The 18,185-nt window shown below is 41.9% G+C and overlaps 1 protein-coding gene across 3 annotated transcripts in view; it reads right to left on the reverse strand.

Moving 5' to 3' along the window:
- LOC308190873 (uncharacterized protein) overlaps positions 1 to 18,185 on the reverse strand; it is a 24,188-nt gene continuing 6,003 nt past the window's right edge. For all 3 annotated transcript variants that reach the window (XR_013947547.1, XR_013947548.1, XM_080582667.1), the window contains 2 exons: positions 13,350 to 13,508; positions 1 to 13,262 (listed from right to left, as the gene is read on the reverse strand). The gene's annotated coding sequence lies outside the window, so the exon portion shown is untranslated. The remainder of the gene's footprint in view (positions 13,263 to 13,349; positions 13,509 to 18,185) is intronic.

Raw genomic sequence — 18,185 nt, forward strand, 5'->3', positions numbered from 1 at the left:
TGGTTTTGTACTCGTATTGTTTTGCTTTTTTTTTTTTTTAACTTTTAATCAAGGTGTAGTCACATGCTGAAAACCGAAAGTAACTTTTCCTTCCCCCTCCAATGTAAAAAGTGACAACACCTTCCATATACACAGACTTCTGGACTTAAACACTTGGCCAACCTGTGGCACCTTCAGGTGGCTGACAGCTGATGTGCTGTGGCATTAGTTATATTATCTTATTGTGGGGAATCTCATGGGTTTAGTTGGAGAGGCTTTCCACAGAATTTTGGATGTAAAAACAACTTTTCTCTTTGAAAAACACGATAAATAGAAAAATAAATCACTGCCCAATGTGGGCACCTGGATTATTATATGTGGGATTTGAGCCTCAAGGTTTGTTTTTGATGCAAACCTACCTCAGTGCATACTGTTTGATGCTGCCAAAAATACATTCCTCTTGCACGGTGCCTCTGCAGCAAGCTGCAAATCTCAGAGGCTTCATTCTGCAGATGAAGTGGGGTTGCCCCAGAAGTGCTACAAATCCCAGGAGTTCCCTAATACTGGGGCAAGAAAACCCAGCTCAGGTCCTGGGTTCCTGCACCAGCTCTGCTGGGGCCGGGCTGCAGGCTCTGGGAAGCTTATCCGCTGATGTCAAGAGGGATTTAACATGTGACTGTGTGTGGAAACAGGCTGTCCAAGCTGTTGCAACTTACAGTAAGAGCAGGAAAGGCAGCAGGAATATTACAAGCGCCTTTTTACTGCAGCAGTTTGTGCTGAATGAAATCCCCGAAAGGCACTGACAGCTGTCCTCTGGCAGGGTAACGGGTGGTTAACAGGACAGAGAGTAAGTGAGACAGCTGGAGGTTCCCCAAGGCAGCTGTGGAGGTTCCCATATCCCAGAGATAACACTGGGTATGAAAGGAAATTAAGAAAAAGCAGGAAGTGATATAAATCAGAGCAGAATCCACATTTTCTATGACCCAGCAACTTTTCCCAGGGCAGAGGAGAGCAGAAATCAGAAGCGAGTTTGCCATTTCTTTTCTGGATTAATAAATAAATAAATAAATAAATAAATAAATAAAGGATTAATCATGAGGTGAAAACACTTTGTAAGACCGTGAGTCAGCAGAAAAAGTTGCTTGCTTGGAAGCCACATGAGAACGTGGCCGGGATGCAGCAGTGAGTCAGGGAAAGTTGGAACTTGGGCTGCTGCCCTCACCCTTCGCCCAACCCTTTGGTCTTCATTTAATAACACGTGCACCTGGGAACAAGGCAGTGGCTTACACAGGTAAAGAGAGAGCTCGCGCTGTGTTGTGTAGTCAGCATGGATTCAGACTGCACTGTACAAATAAAAGTACTGGATGACATTATTTCCCTTTTTGTGAGGTGTTTTTTGGCACTGATCTTCTACAGCATCTCCTGTGGTGTGGTCCCAGCAAAACAGGATGGTCAACAACAGAGGAGCCCTTGGGCATACACACTCGTATAAATCCAGAACAGCACAAACCTGGATCCTCTGTTTTTCCACAGGAAAAATAAATGTGAGGAAGAAAACCTTGTCTCGCCACAGCCCTACCCTCTGTGGTGTTTTTAGGGGAAGATCCCTCTGAAAAGAGAGTATGCCTTCTAGTAAATCACGCGTTGGCTTTTCTGAGAACCACCACAAGGGCACTGGAGCAAGGAAGTATGTCTCCAAGATGGGCACACAACTTGGCCTTTCACCTCATGGAGTCAAAAGAAGATAGGAATAAGTCTCATCCCCAAGAAAGACATTGAGAGGGTAGGACTGAGTCCAATTGCTCTTTCCTGTCTGGTTTACTTAGGCAACGCTGTAGACCCATGTATGGTAACTCTCAAAGCAACTTTGTTAATGGCTCTTAACCAGGTTACTTAAGGTTACTTACACAGTTTTAACTCAGAATATGAATTATACACCCTTACAGCACTACTGCTAGGTCTCTGCATAGGTTTTTGCTTAGTCTCCTGCTTTATTGCATAAAGGTCTCAGTACAGGCTCTACACACGGGAGACTTCTTTGCTTTCCAGGTCCTTGCTCCCCACGGTCCAGCCACTCTGAAACAGTTTGTAGTGCTGTCTGAGCAGATAAAGGAGATTTTCAGACTTTCAGGCTGTACTGCTCACCTTTTAGGAAGTGTTAATAGTCCCTAAACCCTTCAGATAGACCTATATAGTGCTTTTCTTTTCCCTAACGTTAAAGGATAGTGTGCAGACCCCATCCAGAAGTAAATCTCATGGCAAAGAGCAGTGTATCACTCACATGGAAGTTGACTTTCCCCCACAGATTTTATGATCTGAGATACAGCAAAAAGGCAGAAGCCAAATGCAGAGACAGGAAAAGTGACAGAGGGTAGCAGTGAAGGCGGGTGTGGTTACATGACCTAGTCACCACAGAGACCTGGGAAATTATGAGCTGCTTCTGGGTGGTTTGTGTGGTAGACACCATGAAAAATAGGGCTTAGTGAAGAAAAAATAATGGTCTCATGAATTTTGAAATAGTACGATATGCAAAACCATGAGGCCAGGGACTTACTACAAATCCATGAAACTCGGAACAGGATCTGCAATGTTATTCTCATCAGACGTGGTTAATAATCACTCTTTCCTTATTGCTCCTTGTCTAACTCTTTAAGCCTCATTGCTCAGCACTCTGAAATCTTCTGAAAGATTAAAATGATCAACACTGGTGGTTATTTTTTTTTCCCTAAATTTCTGCTGACAAACCCTGGTGACGTGTTAGAATACACTGTTGGTTTTGGGCCACTGCCAGAGGATCAGCCAAGAAACAGTCTGTGGGAAGCGTCAGGAGCAGAGACTTCTCACCAGTCCTTACCACTGGAATTATAGGAGTGAGTTAAATTCAGCTATGCAATCCTCAGGCGTGACTGCATCCTCGCAGATGTCAGGCTCCAGGCTCAGGACCTGGTTTCTGTCCAGTTTCTAAGCCAGGCTGCCAGAGGTCACCCAAGGACCACCATGACCTGACTGGTGTGTCTCCTGGGGATAGCTGGCTCAAAAATGCCTGTATCTTCTCTTCGGAGTCCCCTCTGAAAAGTAGCCCTCCCTACAGCACTAGCTAAAACAGAGGCTGTAGCTTACCAGGTGTTAAGGAAGGTCTACACCAAAAAAATCAAAAATAAAAAAAATAACAATCCCTCCAGCCCTGCACTGCTTAACCCCATACCTGTTCATCTTGTTTCCCTCTTTTGCCTCATCTCCATCAGCAGCACAAGCACAAACCAGATCTGGAAACTGTTGCAGCTGAAATCTGTGTTTCACCACAATTGTTGGGGAGCTTTCTGTTAAATGCACATCAAAGCTCAATCTGAGAAAAGGCTTACAAGACTATTCACCAGTTTACTCACTCAGTCACATTGTCATTCCTTTGCTTTGGTCCAAAGGTTCAACTTTGCTCCCCAAAACCTCAATGAACTGCAAGGAAATACCAAGAATACATTAAAAAAAAAAACTGATCAACTCTACAGAGAGTTTTGTTAGCTAGGTAGTTTAAAAATTTGGAAATTCATACCCCTGTGTAGTTCCTCTCTGTCACTCAAGGCAGTATATCACCACAGGCTCACTGATGCAAGTGGCTGCTCATGAACAACACCAACTGTCCCCCTCCCTCCCCTAGCATAATTAAGAACTGTTAGAAGAAGCACGCTGCTGTAAGGAGCACGTCAGCAGCCATGTTAAGGGAGTGAAGAACATGACATTGATGGCGAAACATTTCCTCTACTCTAATGTGAATGACAGAAAGGCCTCTCTGCCTAAAAATCTTCATGTGCATCACTTTGAATTTCTGGAGGATATCCAAGCTTAGCTATGGAGAGTACATGTACATACTACTGCTCTGGAGAATGCATTCTGCTTGGAGTCTCCTTTGGCAATCTTCTGGGTAACCACTAGATTTTTAATTACTTAAGTACAACCTACCTGGGGAAAAAGTAATAATAATAATAATAATAATAAAGCTGCAAGAGCCCCTGACAAGCAGCTCAAGTCATACATGTACTAAGAAGTTTGCCTCTCCACCCTCTCTTGCATGGTAGCTCTACATTTTTTTAATAACTATTTGATGACTTAATTTCAATTATTGGCACTCAGATAGTGCAGGGTACCTGAGGGCTGTGATAAACATGTGAGAATACCATTCTCTAGGAATGTTAACGTTAGATTTATTTGCATCTGCTTTCACCTTTGAGCTTTTGGTGACCAGTATTGGGGAATCACTCTGTGTCTCAGTCAAGAGCACTTTCTGCTTGTGGCACTCTGAAGAATGTGCCAGGCTGGAAGAAAAGACTGACAAACCCTCTCAGAGGGTGCAGGGCTTTAGCAGAATGACAGGGAGCTGAACTTACCAAGACCTGTGCTTAAGATGAAGATATTAGCAGCAGTTAAGAAAATGTTATACATTGTAGAAAGGCAGCTAAAATTGTGTTTCTAACTATTAAAAGATTTTTATTTAGGAAAACTAAAGCATGAGACATCTCTATAAAATCTCTAAAATCTGAAATAGGAAAAATTTGGTTTTGGAGATGGATTTCTTTTAAACTGCTTGCTATTTAAACGAGAAGGTAAGAGTAGTTTTAACTCCCATGGGAAATGGATCTACCACTGTTATTTATGCCTCTGAAAATCTCTCCCTTCTCATTTACTAATACCTGAACACAGCAGTAATGTTACCAGAATGGAGAATCCTAGGCTCCCTCACACAACAGAAGGCTGAATGTAGCCAAGAAACAGAATTATACTTTCCTTGAGGCATTTTCAATTCTTGAAGATTACATAATTCTCATTAATCCTTACTGTGTATTAGCACCATGAGTGGCAGAAAGAGAAAAGAAACATTTAAAATTGTATTGACCAAAAACCCAGCTATACTGGACTAACACCAGCCAAGATATTTCTGCAGTTGAAGGGTGGCTTGAAGTCCTTACGCTTGCTTGATAGGGTATTTAACTATACTGTACCAGTAATTTTCCCCACACATTTTATACTGAAAAAAATTAGCAAATCTCTATTTTTCTTTTTAGGCAATTTATCTTCAGGAAGAATGACTACAAGCAAGCTGAGGGCAAGCATTTCTTTTCAGTCTCACTCACTTTAGAACCTCATGACCTCCCAGTACTTTATTAAGTGTTATTGATGCCACTATTAGAGCCATAATATCCTCAGAGTTCTTCAGGTGGACTTTTGATGTTAACAGTAATAACGGTAATAATAATAATAATGAAATTGTCATCCCTTGTGATGATAGACTTAGAAAAACAGCTAACTATTCCCCAGAGGCTCAAACTCAGCAAATCAAGTGTAGAAAGAAAAAAAATATTTAATATTTAATATGCATTTAGCCTCTTGCTCTCTAGAATTTCTTTTTGCTAAATGGTGTGTGCATGTGAAAATATTGGTATTGTATCCTCCTGATAGAATTCATACTACAAACCCACCCACAGCAGAGAACAAAATGGGCTTAGCTGATTTAGCTCATTTTTTTCAGGGACCAACAAGCAGGGCAGAAAGTTGGCAAGGTTTGTCTGAGGAAGCCCGAATGGAGTGGGGAGAACAGAGGTGAGGACCTTCTTGCTCTTCCCGTCTCTGGGAAGCATCCTCCCTTTTGGCAGCACCCTGGCTGGTCCAGCAGACTGCACTTTCACTGCCATTTTGTCACAAGGGGTGGGGAGGGTATTTTTCTTTCCATTATGGAGCAGTAGTAAAGAGAACATTTCCTTGGTTGACTTGCACTTTGGCTTCTGTGTAAAGTCCAAAGGAGAATTTAATGAAAATGTTAGTCAAAGTAAGATCCATTCAAGTCAGAGCATGAAGTGGGTTGTTTTTGCAGAGTGAGACATGGAGAAAAGTGTTTTAGCAACAAGTTTTGTAAACTTGCCTGAAATCAAAGCTAAAAAGGATGGCTAAAAAGTATTAAAATGGGAATACTTTAGCTTCTTCACATGCCAAGTTATTCTTTTCTAGAATTATGTAAACAGCCAGGCCAAAATGAATACACGTGTTGGTTGAATTGTTTGGAGGATTTTCTCTCCTTTTTTTTTAATTTCCTTTTTAAAGTCTGCATCACCTTACATTTTAAAATAAAATGGTAAGAATAATAAGCAAAACGTGTTGTCTAAAAATACTCATGTAAAATGCAAATGAGTTTATTTTTTGGGTTCTTTTTGCTTTTCTAGGACTGAGGCCTGAAGTTGTGTTTTCTTTTCTCAGAAGACTTGGAAAGTAATACGCATTCCAAAAGCAGTTACCAGTTACAGCTTATCCTGTTTGCTTTTCAAGAGAATATGAAAATATATATATATACATATATTACATATAAATATACACAACTACCGCAGAACACAAGTTACCAGTGTTAACCATGTAATTGCCGGAGAAAAGCCATAGGCTAGTAACACTATTGTGAGGACATAAAAGGACAGCATGAAAATGAAATATTAGGTGGCTGATTTAGCTTACAGCTGTTCTGCATTCTCATCAAGTGGTATTCTATGTCAAAGAATGACAGTTTTAATTTCCTTTGCTGATTGCTCTGTTTAGATTACTTTGACGCAAATTATTGCTTTTATAAGAATGTAGACCAGCTGGAAGGCAAACATCTCTCCTAATAGTTTTTTTCTCTTTTTTTTTTTGTTTCTTCATTGTCTGTAGTGGAGGTGCAAATTCAAACCATATAACTTGGCTTTATAATCACCATTTTGATATTTTTAGGCATTCAGGTGTAAAAGCTGGTCCCTAAATTACAGGGCTATAATTCTAGCTTAGTCTGGAGAGAATGACTTCATGAAGTAATAAATGAAATGGTAACTGGACTAAGCAGGATCAAGAAAACATTTGATGGATTCAGTTACAATGGATCTTAGTTATACAGTTTAACTTTTATGTGCATTTAACCGTGTTCTTAAATATAGGCTAACTGAAGCACGGGCTTCCCTGACCTTGAGCTTAAGGAGTCTATGCTTACAACCCAGATAATTACACTGAAGCTACTGGTGCATCCGTTATAACACCTATTATCCAGAAAACAGCCCAGCAAAATCTGACCCAGAGGCTGCAACACCCATTTGAACTTCCACACTTCGCAGTGCCTCCTGGACTGGTCACCATGTTCCCCCTTACCAGCACATTCTGGTAAAGACCTTGTTCACTGTGTCACCTCAGACCAGACTCTCCTTGAAAGGACTTTGTGCAGCCAGGTGCTCCCAGTGTTTCCAGCTCCACATCATCCCCTGCCTTCTTGTGCAGGGAGACCATGTTGTGCCCATCATCACTGCCAGTCCTTCCGAAAACTGGTCAAAGTAGGAAGAAAGGACCAACCTACTATGGAGTGCTGGTGTTTCTCCAACAGCACTGATGGCAACTTTGACTTCTCCAATGAAAGCATGAGACAACAAAAGAGATGGATCTGGCATGTTACGTGAGGTGACTTGGTCTTTGCTGAGTCGCCTGAGAAGGGCATGTCCCAGTGCTGGGCTGCAGACATGGACTGTGCCTTCCACTGGTGGGCCTAGGCTATGAGACTTCTCTCCTCATGTAGGAGCCAAACAAGTCAGGTTACCTCTCAGTGCTGAAGACTGGCTCAGTTACTTCTTGTCCAGGCTTTACCATTTTGTAGGCAGTTTAGCCAGGATTTGTTTGCTCTAATTTAGGTGCCAGGACCTTCTCCAAACATCTAATGCTACATCTTTGGGACCTTCAGTACAAGAAGGACACTGAAGCCCTGGAGCATGTCCAGAGCAGGGCTACAAAGCTCGTGAAGGGCCTGGAACACAAGTCCTGTGAGGAGCGGCTCAGGGAACTGGGGTTGTTTAGTCTGGAGAAGAGGAGGCTCAGGGGAGACCTTATTGCTCTCTACAACTGCCTGAAAGGAAGGTGTGGGGAGCTGGGCCTCTTCTCACAGGTAACTAGTGATAGGACTAGAGGGAATGGCCTCGAGTTGCGCCAGGGGAGGTTCAGGTTGGAAATGAGGAGACATTTCTTCTCAGAAGGAGCAGTCAGGCATTGGAACGGGTTGCCCAGGGAGGTGGTGGAGTCACCGACCCTGGGGGTGTTGAAGGAAAGGTTGGACGTGGTGCTTAGGGACATGGTTTAGTGGGTGACATTGGTGGTAGGGTGATGGTTGGACCAGGTGATCTCGGAGGTCTTTTCCAACCTGAATGATTCTGATTTTTGCTAGTGAGTCACACATGGCTAAAACCATTTGCAGGCACTGAAGCCCATATTCATGTTAATAAACCATCTCACTATACATGTTCTTATACATGATTTCATGCATAGACATAAATGTGTAATTTCTAAATATCCTGCCCTCACTGCCAAACCCAATTCAGATCATGCAGCTATATGAACTGGCTGGAGCTTGATTTGCTCCTGAATCTGTCCCAAAATTTTACAGTCAGTCTTAAACTCTGATCCCACGCTTTGGCACGATCTCATGGGTGATCATTTATTTCACTGCTTCCTTTGGGGTGCAACTGGGCAACAAAGACAACAAAATCATAGCCGTCAGGTCCTTTCAATCTGTGGCCAAACTATCATCTGGTACCAACCCAAAGCACTTGTGAAAGCAAGTACATCTAGAAATTAGTTTCCTGAGGAAAACAGGGCCATGCACACCAGCCACTAATGCACTGTTCTTACCAAAGTACGTGTGTAGAAAACACAACTCTGAACATGTGGCAAATCTCTTCTTCTCTTGAAGCAATGTTGGCTTCTCTCAACAGTGAATGCACATCGGGAACACAATTGCCACCCGCAGTAATCAGCTCAGCATGGTAGATGTGCTTGAGGTCCCTGAGAGCCCTCCACCATGCAGCCCACGTGAGTCTGGTGATGCTGCTAATGGCAACTCCTGATATAGTGATTGGAAGAAAGCAGCCCCTGGCCATGTGGGGTCAATTCCAACCTGATTCCCAGGCTGCCATCACACACACAGAGTTCTGCCCACACACCCTGCTCTCTTCCTCTCCAAGGAGGAGAGTGCCCCAGCCATGATCCTTACTCACCTGAGGTGGCACAATGCTTTGAAAGACAATAGCAGAGTTGAGCCCAGCGGGCTGGGAGTGAAGGACAGCCAGTCCACCTAGGAAAGATGGATCAGATAGGGAAGAAAGGTCTTCGGGATGCAAAGGAGGATATAGACCCGAGACCACTGGCAACTGAAAAGCTGAAAGCTTCTGAAAGCTGAAAGGAGATATTGGAAGGGGAAGTAGCAAGGATGTATTTAAGAGAATACGTTCAGGAGAGGATGCAAAGCAAATTTTAAGCTGTTCAGAGGAGTATCAACCCCATTAAACGGCGAAAGAAAGACAGCATAACCTGACAGAAAATGTGTGCAAGGTAAAGACATTACCAGAGACATTTGCTGCTGCTTGAGTCTGTTGCTACACTGTGCTGGCCATAGTGGAAGTAGGAAACAAGTGTGTGAGGAGGGGTGGAAGAAAGCATCAAAGAATTGCTCTTCTGTACTAGCACAGACACTTGGTTTTTCGCTTGGCCCCTTTTGCAACGTTCGGCTGCCAAGCTAGCATACTTCTCCGTTGCTGTGTCAAGCAGTTCAACCAGAAGTGCCTGATGCCTTCCCCAGAATGACGTCTTTCTTCAGGGTATTAGTAATTGCACTGGGGTTTTGAGCCACCGCTGGAGAGATGCCAGCCCATACACTACTGTCTGCCTGTGGGCTACGAACACAGGGCATTTCCGAAAGGTTCAAAGATTTTTTTTTTCTGGCGGAGGTTTTTGTTTCAGTTTTCAGACGTGTGTCCTTGCCCATGGCCGTGCTGTGAAAAATATGGCTGTGCAGAAAAATACTGTTTTAAAAATGATGCTTTCCTGCACATCAAATTGAAGCTCAGTAAAACATAAGCCTGGACTTCAAATGTATTTCTGTGTCAACAGGAGGTCTACTGGAGCAGGAGCCAAATTGTCTGTCTTTATTTCAGTGGAACGACACTGAAAGAAAACTGAGTTGCAAATGATTAAGGGATCTTTCTTGCTACTCTCAGGAATTAATGGACCTGAAGGATCAAGTGCCTCTCCCCCGGAGAGATGGTCCTCCCAGCTGAACAGCAGTCTCACTGGGTGAGGAGTTACAAATTGTTCTTGCTGACTCTGCCCAGGCAAGTGCCCCATCTTTTACAAGCTCTGTCATTCCATGATTCAAAAGTGAAAGTCAGGTCCACTTCGCTTCCCCATTTCATTTCGCCTTTTAAATTGCTAAGAAGAGACTTTGACACTGAAACTGAAAAATAAATGGAATTTGTGGATCTTTCTAGCAAAACTCTACTTCCCCATGCCTCCTTTTTCTTCATCTCCTCTTGAATACTCTTTTGACTTTTTCCTTCCTCCCCACCTTTTCCCCCCACTCTTTTCTCTATCCCCATTCTACCTCATCTATAGTCCTCTTCATTGAAAAATGATAGATTTTTTCCAACCCTCAGCACTTCCTTTTGTTCATTATTTTGGTCATTCTCAGTTCTCCTGCAAAAAAATACTGAATCTTGTGAAAAATAAATTGAGGAAAAAAGTGATAAAGACAATCAATAAGTAATTTGCTAGGTTCCTCTGTTTCAAAAAATGCAGGGAAAGCATCATTTCTGCTACTAAACTGAGACCCAAATATAAAAAGAGATGGCTAAACATTTTCTGCCTTGTCTTTGTGTGTCTTCCCTGTAAGGCACAAAACCAGGTAAAAACAGCCTTGTCCCCAGGTCTCTTTCCTGCCTACCACCAACATGCACAATAAACGTGTCATAAAGTTCTGCCTTAACAGCAGTTTGGGTTTTGAGAGGTTTTCCTTTCTTTGTTTCTGCCTGTCATTAACATGCTGTGAAGGGTGTCTGGGAATGTCCTCATTTTAATGGGACATGGGGTCTTCGGGGTGGAAGGCACCTCTGGAGGTCATCTGGGCCACCCCCTGCTTAACCAGCCAGTTCAAACCTGGGCCAAGTTGCTCAGAGTCTCATCCACTCAAGCTTTGTGCTTCTCCAGTGCTGTCGATTTGATGGCAATCTGGGCACCTCTTCCAGCATCTGACCAACCTCACTGCAAAAAGCGTTTTTCTGCTTAGGAAATTTGTCTCATGGTTAGGAAGCACTTTCTTGTTTGAAACTCACATTTCTGTTCACAGTTAGCTTACTGCCATGTGTTCATTGCTATCCCATCTGATATTTGCACTGCTGATAGGCAGATAGGCAGCAGTCTTCATCCCTTCTGTGGCTTTGTTTTGCCAGCCTAAACACAGCATCCACTTCCCAGCTCCTCTCCAGCTCAAAACTCTCCATCCCTCTGACCACTTCAGGCAGCTCTGGGCACCCTCATGGGCACCAGCCTATCTTTCCTTAAGCATGAGCAAAATTTAAATGAAATCTCACAAACATCTGCGAATAAGGGCACTATGCTTTGCTCTTTTCTGTTGGATATACCTCACCAGACCATGCTGAGATCATATCAGCAGCACATCCACTTATATACAAGGGTCCTTCCCTTCCAGAGTTATTTCCATCCAATGCCTTCGCTGCCATCACAGCACATAACTCGTTAATTCCTTCCTCTCCATGAACTTATTAACACTCAGCAGTGCTCTCTCCCTTTTAGTCAGCTCTGTCCACACCCACGAAGTAAATGAAGAATACTTATTAACAGGGCTATGCTGCCACATACCAATCCCTTCAAAATTCATAGGCACACTTGCTGCACAATAATCCAGGAGTTTTCTAGAAAATAAATAAATAAATAAATAAATGCCAGATTCACTGTATCTTGAATTCAAAGTAGAAAAATTATGACAAACCTGTGATCCAAAATGTCCTGCGTGCATAATCATCCTAAAAGTGTGCAAAAAGAGCCTACCTGAGCAATAGTCAGCAGTATGTTCACAGCTAACTTCCATTGACATCCTCTCTGCAAATCACATCGGAGCACCCAGAATTACCCATGCCCTGTCCAACATTTGCATGCTGGATGAGAAACTGAGAAAAGTGCTGTTTGCATGCTACCAGTGGGGCTGGGACTCCCTAGCACAGAAAGAGGTGGCTGTGAGTCTGTCAGCAGATGAACTCCTCTCTTTGTGTGCTGGAGGCTATAGCTCTGCCCCATGCCGCAGTAGCATTGGCAGAAGTTGCACATGCCCACACACCCTTACTCCAGCTCTCAGCCTGCCCAGGGGTACCAACTCCCCCACACCAGCACTTTAAGTTTGTCTGGTTTTGTTGGGCATAGCTCAGTTCTGGAATTACTGGCTGGGAAGACAGTGAGGAGCAGAGGTGGAATCACGGATGAGGAGTTAGCTACCAATAGGCAAGATTTCTATTCCCTTCCAAATCTCTTTGTTGAGAGATTTATGTTTATGCCAGCTGTATTATCTTTTCCAATCAGCATTCCCAGCAAAACAGTTACCAGCACTGCTATTAGAGCACCCGTAGCTAAAATGGTTTCGCAATGTGGGGAAAATCAACAAGATGGACTTTGTTGGCCTCTTCCCAATCTTTTTGAACTCAGTGGCAAAAATCCCTTGGTACAAGAGGTGCTGGTATGACAAAATCTGTTCTCCTATAATCTTTGAGAATCTATGCATAGAAATAGATTCTAAAGCCATTTTTAACTTGATACTCCATATTGAATCAGTTTCATTCCGTAAGTTCAAACATTATTATGAATAAAATCCCTGAACCTCTGCTCAAAACATACGATAAATGTCCTATCATGTCAAGTGGAAATTCTGAAATTTCACCCCAGTAATTTGAAGCAAACCCAATTCTTTCATCTGCTCAATCCCTTACTAAACAATCATGTAAAAAAAAAGAAAAAAAAAAAAGACACGAGAAAACTGCCAACAACAGTAATCCTAACCTTCTGTTGCAGCCCAAGGATAAGACCACCAAGCTTAAAAGTCAAATTGTGTGGGCACTACTGTTAATTAGGAGAAATGGTACCTACATGGTATTAGTTGTTAAAGAAAAAAGAGATATTTTTCAACACTGTAAACTAACTGTAATGAATAAAATGCACAAGACTGGAAAGTTAGAAATCAGCAGAGAGAAATGACACAAACCATGAGAATGTGACTGGTTATTTGTAATAGGATAATACTACATTACTTACCTAAAACCAACTGTTTTCTTTGCCTAAGCATGATCTTTTATGTCAGGGTATCGCATGTCTTTTTCTCCTGGTGCTTACACTCTTGGAAGGATTTCATTCATTTCCAGGAAACATTTAACATATTCCTCCTATGTTGCATAAAATTCTGCCTGAAAAAAAAAAAGAAGTATATACATCTGCCAGCTCAGCGTATGCTGAGAAATGTGCATTGAAAGTAAAGGTTTCAGACAATATACCTTAAAAAGAAATTTGTTATAGCAGAACCCTGGTCCTGTGGACATCTTCATATGCTTCACTGCTGTGTAGGCATAGCGTTACCACCAGTGACAGCAAGACTATTCAGAAACATGGTCCAGGCACCTACTATTTGAAGATCTTCCACATCTAAGACAATACTGTGAAAGAAGCCAGAGAAATGGAAACGTGAAGAGAATCACATCTCAAGACAGCATTCAAAAAGTGACCCTGTGGTGAATAATATTTAAGAATAACTCCAGACCATGTGAAGTGCCCAAGACCATTGTGTGGCTCCCTTCAGAGCCAAGACTAAAATTTCTGTTAGAGATGCATCCCTGTACAAGAGTTTCTCCACTAGAAAATGGAGTGTGATTATAGTTAGTCAGTACCACAGCAGAGACAGAATCAGATTCCTCCCTGCTCTGGGTCTGGAAAACAACCTGTTCAGTTTTTGGCAGCTTTGCTGTGGATTATCTGGATGGAGCTTGAACCCCAGAGTGATGGGAATGCCCCAAGATGGCCAACCAGCTCCAGTTCCCCCCCTCCTCCCAAGGAGTGCTTTTGTCACTTCCAGTATAGCTGACATATGGTGTAGCTGATATTATACTATAGTATAATATATTTAGTGCCTATGGTATAGATACAGATAGTGGAAATGAAGAAATTAGTCTTCTTTTCTGCATCAGGAAGAAAAGATCTATGCCACTGAGGACAATACTCAAGATGATGAAGCTGTGGTTCAGAAAGACAGTCATTGTGGCTTGTCAGTTATCTACTTTGTGGAAGTATATCGTGGTGACTGCGCCCTAACAATGGCAGTCCCTGGCCCCAGGGCACGTCTGTTTGAGGTGTAACATCACCAACACTGCTACCAGGCTCCAGGGCAAGGGACACCATGAGCTGATGTTTCCCTGTAATGATCGTTTACATGTCAGGTGATATACGGTAAGATTCTAATCTGACATCTCTTCAAATGTGCCCAGTTTTAGCAGAAAAACATTCTAGACATTCATTTCTAATTCAATTTCTGAGCAAACTGAGAAATCTGGGTAACTATCACAGATTTCCTGCAATCTAGAAACACCAGGAGCCATCCCTGTTTTTTTTTAGAGCATTTAGAGCGAAAAAATAATATTTTCTATTTTGTGTAAATTACTTCTGATTTACTAAAGTTATTCCAGATCCCCAAAAAAGAAGAAAATAAGGGTGATGCAAAATTTTCACTGGTATTTCATTTCTTCTGCAAGGCTGCGCAGTAGCCTTGATTTACTGTAGTGTAACATAAGGATTCTTTTCATGTGACCTTTTTCTTCCTTACTTGAGAATGGCAATTTAGAAGGATTTAGAGGCGTGTTCCCATTGTATAATTTGTGATGTTTCACAGTTACTCTCTTCTTGTTACTCCAGGCTTGTCAAGATTATTAGTGCTTAAGGGGCTAATTCAAAGGAGGAACTGGCAGAACAGGCAGAGTGACTTCGTCCCCTGGCAATGAACTGAGTGTCAATGGCAAACAAGGGATTGTCAATGGCAAACAAGGGATTTTAAGCAGATGTCATCTAATGTTTGGGACCGGTATTTTCTCCTTTTCTTATACCATCTGACTGGTTTTCTTCCTTGCAAAAGCTCAACAAGTTATATATGTTTCTTACCTTGCTAGCCTTTGATCTAACGGTACTACTTTAAGAAAAGTTTTCTCAAATCATGATGAGACGGACTAAGGCTAAAGCGAGAGTGAACAAATTGTACAGAAGGTAGCAGGGAAGGTAGAATTCATTTTCCGCATTTTCCATTCATCTGTCTTTCCTTTTACATACAAGACAGTGCCAGGTTCATAATGAAATCAATAGGAATGTTGACGTTAAGTTCAGTGTAAACAAAATCCACCCTTTTACAGTAATTTTACTTTTTTTTTTTTTTTACTTTTTCACTGAGAAAATTTTAAAAGCAACTTTCCTTCTGTGTGACATTGATTTTTCACTTTTGATAAGCAGTTATTTTCCTTAGCCCCTGTGGCTGCTTCTCTAAAACAATACACAAAATTTGCTCAATATATACATCATAAGAAAACTATGAAACATGAAACAAAAAGGAATTCTAGGGAAGTTAAAGGACTCTCCTCCTACTACATTTCTTATCATTGTAAGAAGCCAGAAAATAACTTTGTTCTGCTGACTTTTGGCAGACTTTTGGTTCTGCAGAGGATCTTGGTAGACCAAAGAGCAGTGAAGGTTGTAGCTATGCCATCTGCCCACACACCAAAGCCCATTTCAAAAGCTGTGATTTCTAGAAGTTAGGATCTCATGAAATTTGTAGTCCAAAGGATCTTGCAACCTATTCAAATTGCTTAGTATAAAAAAAATTTCAGGTGTGGGCTTACCTATTCAGATGGCAAAACACACACTGACAATTGTCTAAGACTGCAAAAATCTTGAGCCTGACTTTCTTTTCTCTTTCATGGGCATCAGGCAAGAGGAGTCCTTTCAAAACCAGTGGAGTTATGACAGCATAAAACACGTGCAGTGGCTTTCTGTGAGCAGTGGATAGGTCTGGCTAAAAAGACCATTTAGGAAATAACAAATATGTCCAAAATATAATGTGAAAGCTGAAAGCACAAGGAGTCAAAAGTCCTCATGAATTGAGATTGAATTTAGCTATGAGATTTTTTTTGTTATGAAAAGTATTGAACACTTCAATTTCTTAAAACCTTCTATATTTTTTAATCTGGTTTCAAGAGTATGTGCTACTTTGGAGAAGTGAGAACTAAATGCTATTTTGGGATGAGGTAAAATGTTCTTCATGTTTGTCATGAAGACAGGATTTTTTACTTGCAGTTTTTATTTTTATTTATTTATTTTTGCAGTCCTAGGAATCGGGCATCACCACACTGACACAAGTGTTTGGGCAGCCATGCAGAGAGTCAGATCATAGAACAGATCCCACTGAAACCTGTTTTTATTACATTCCTTTGCCAGGCCGGTTTCCAACCAGATCCTCCCCCCTGCTGCTCAAATGTTAATACCAACACACATGGGAGGTGGTGAGAAAAAATGGCTTGTGGCAGAAGTCACACTGTGGCCTGGCAGTGCCACTCCTTTGGGTAGCGGCTTTCCCATGCTGATATTAACTTACAACAGCTATGGAACTACATGCAAAGTGTCAGGCAGAAACCAGCAGATTTCACTGGACGGGTATGTGGCACCTGGGCTGACTGGGAAACATGGATAGCACATAGCTGAGAAGTGCAACACTCACCAAGGAGTATCTTCTATATGACTATTTAAAATTCCTTTAAAAGAAAATTAGCTGAAAATTAAATGTTAAAAGGTAGCAATTTTATAATATTTGTTAAATATGGAAGCTTGCACCAGAAATTTTGCTTAGACTGCTATAAACACATAATAAATATACCATGAAATGCAACACAGAAGTTTATTTTACCAATTTTTTAAAAGCACCTGTAATTTTGAACTAAGTCCTTGCTCTTTGTTCCTGTTTGCTAATGTTTGTTGTATTTATGGGGAATAAAGAGAATACACTTCATTTTCAGACATGTTTTAAAAGCCTAAGCACTTCATCCTGACAAGTCCAGGCAAGCAGCATCAGAAAAATGTAGACCATAGAAACCCCAAGACCTGAGCCTTTATAAATAACAATGAAGATGAGAGCCACAGGAGTGACGTGATGCTGCAGAGCTAAGGTACAAAGACAACTAGGGAGATACCCACTGCGTTCCCTCTCCACACCAAAATTGCCACTGTCATACACCATTTCAGGCATAGGGGAGAGTTAGGGTTTTTCAGACTCCAGTGGTTCATCTAGACTGCTTCTGTTTTTTTTAGTGCTTTTTTTTTTTTTTCCTTTTGGTTTCACATGTATTTTTAAAACCAGCAGGGGAATCGCTGCATTCAGGACGAGTGATACCAGGGGACTTTACACCAAGCAGCACCTGACTGGGGCAGACAGAGCCGTGGTGTTCCCCTGCAAGGGGCTAAGTGAGAGACGGTCAAAAAACCATGAGAAGCTCTTGCACCAGCCCAAAAGAAACAACAGGGAGAGGAGCTTTTTCCTCTCAGGAAAGCAGATCTCTCTCCCAGGCAGCCAACACTCAACTTATCCTGGGTTTGGGTGTATAGACCAGTTCTTCCTCCCAAAACGCAACCTATGGAGGAAGCAGAGATGATACCGTGGGTCCTCAACCCTGCCCAGGCTTACTCAACAACTCTGAGGTCACAAGATTTCTTGGGAATCACTTTCTATTTCTGCCCAAGGGCCACATTTCTTGTGTTATATACTGTGGCAAACATCGCCTGAAATACAGGCCAGCCCACCAAGGCAGCACATTGATTCCTGACCTCTTATATCTGATGAAAAATAGTTCACTTTAAGAGGACAGAATGGAAAATATCTTGGCCAGGATTACTTTTAGGAGTTGGGGAACTTTCCTGTAAAGTAGCAAATCTGAGTTCCCAATCCCTTTGGATAGGAAAGAGATGTGATTCAACATCTCCCATATTCCAATTAAGCCATCTAAACTAAAACCACTTGGTCATCTAATTGGCCACATGGTGGAAAAATCTAGTTGGACCTAGACCACTCGAACCCTCTGATGATTGGATCAAAGTCTTTATAGCCAGCTTGGCCCCCCAGGATACTTTGCTTCAATAATAGCAGTATGGGAAGAGTGAAGATTACAGATCCAGCACAACCTATTAATCCTTGCTGTTATAGTGTTTTGACGTGCAATTACAAAGGGCTCCCACTATAGTAAGTAGGTCCCCTTTAGCAAATTCAGTATTGTTCAGTAGAACAATAAAGGGCTTTCTTAAAACTTTCA

This window comes from Anser brachyrhynchus, assembly GCF_964034855.1.
Source record: "Anser brachyrhynchus genome assembly, chromosome: 2".
In the NCBI taxonomy this organism is placed as follows: Eukaryota; Metazoa; Chordata; class Aves; order Anseriformes; family Anatidae; genus Anser; species Anser brachyrhynchus.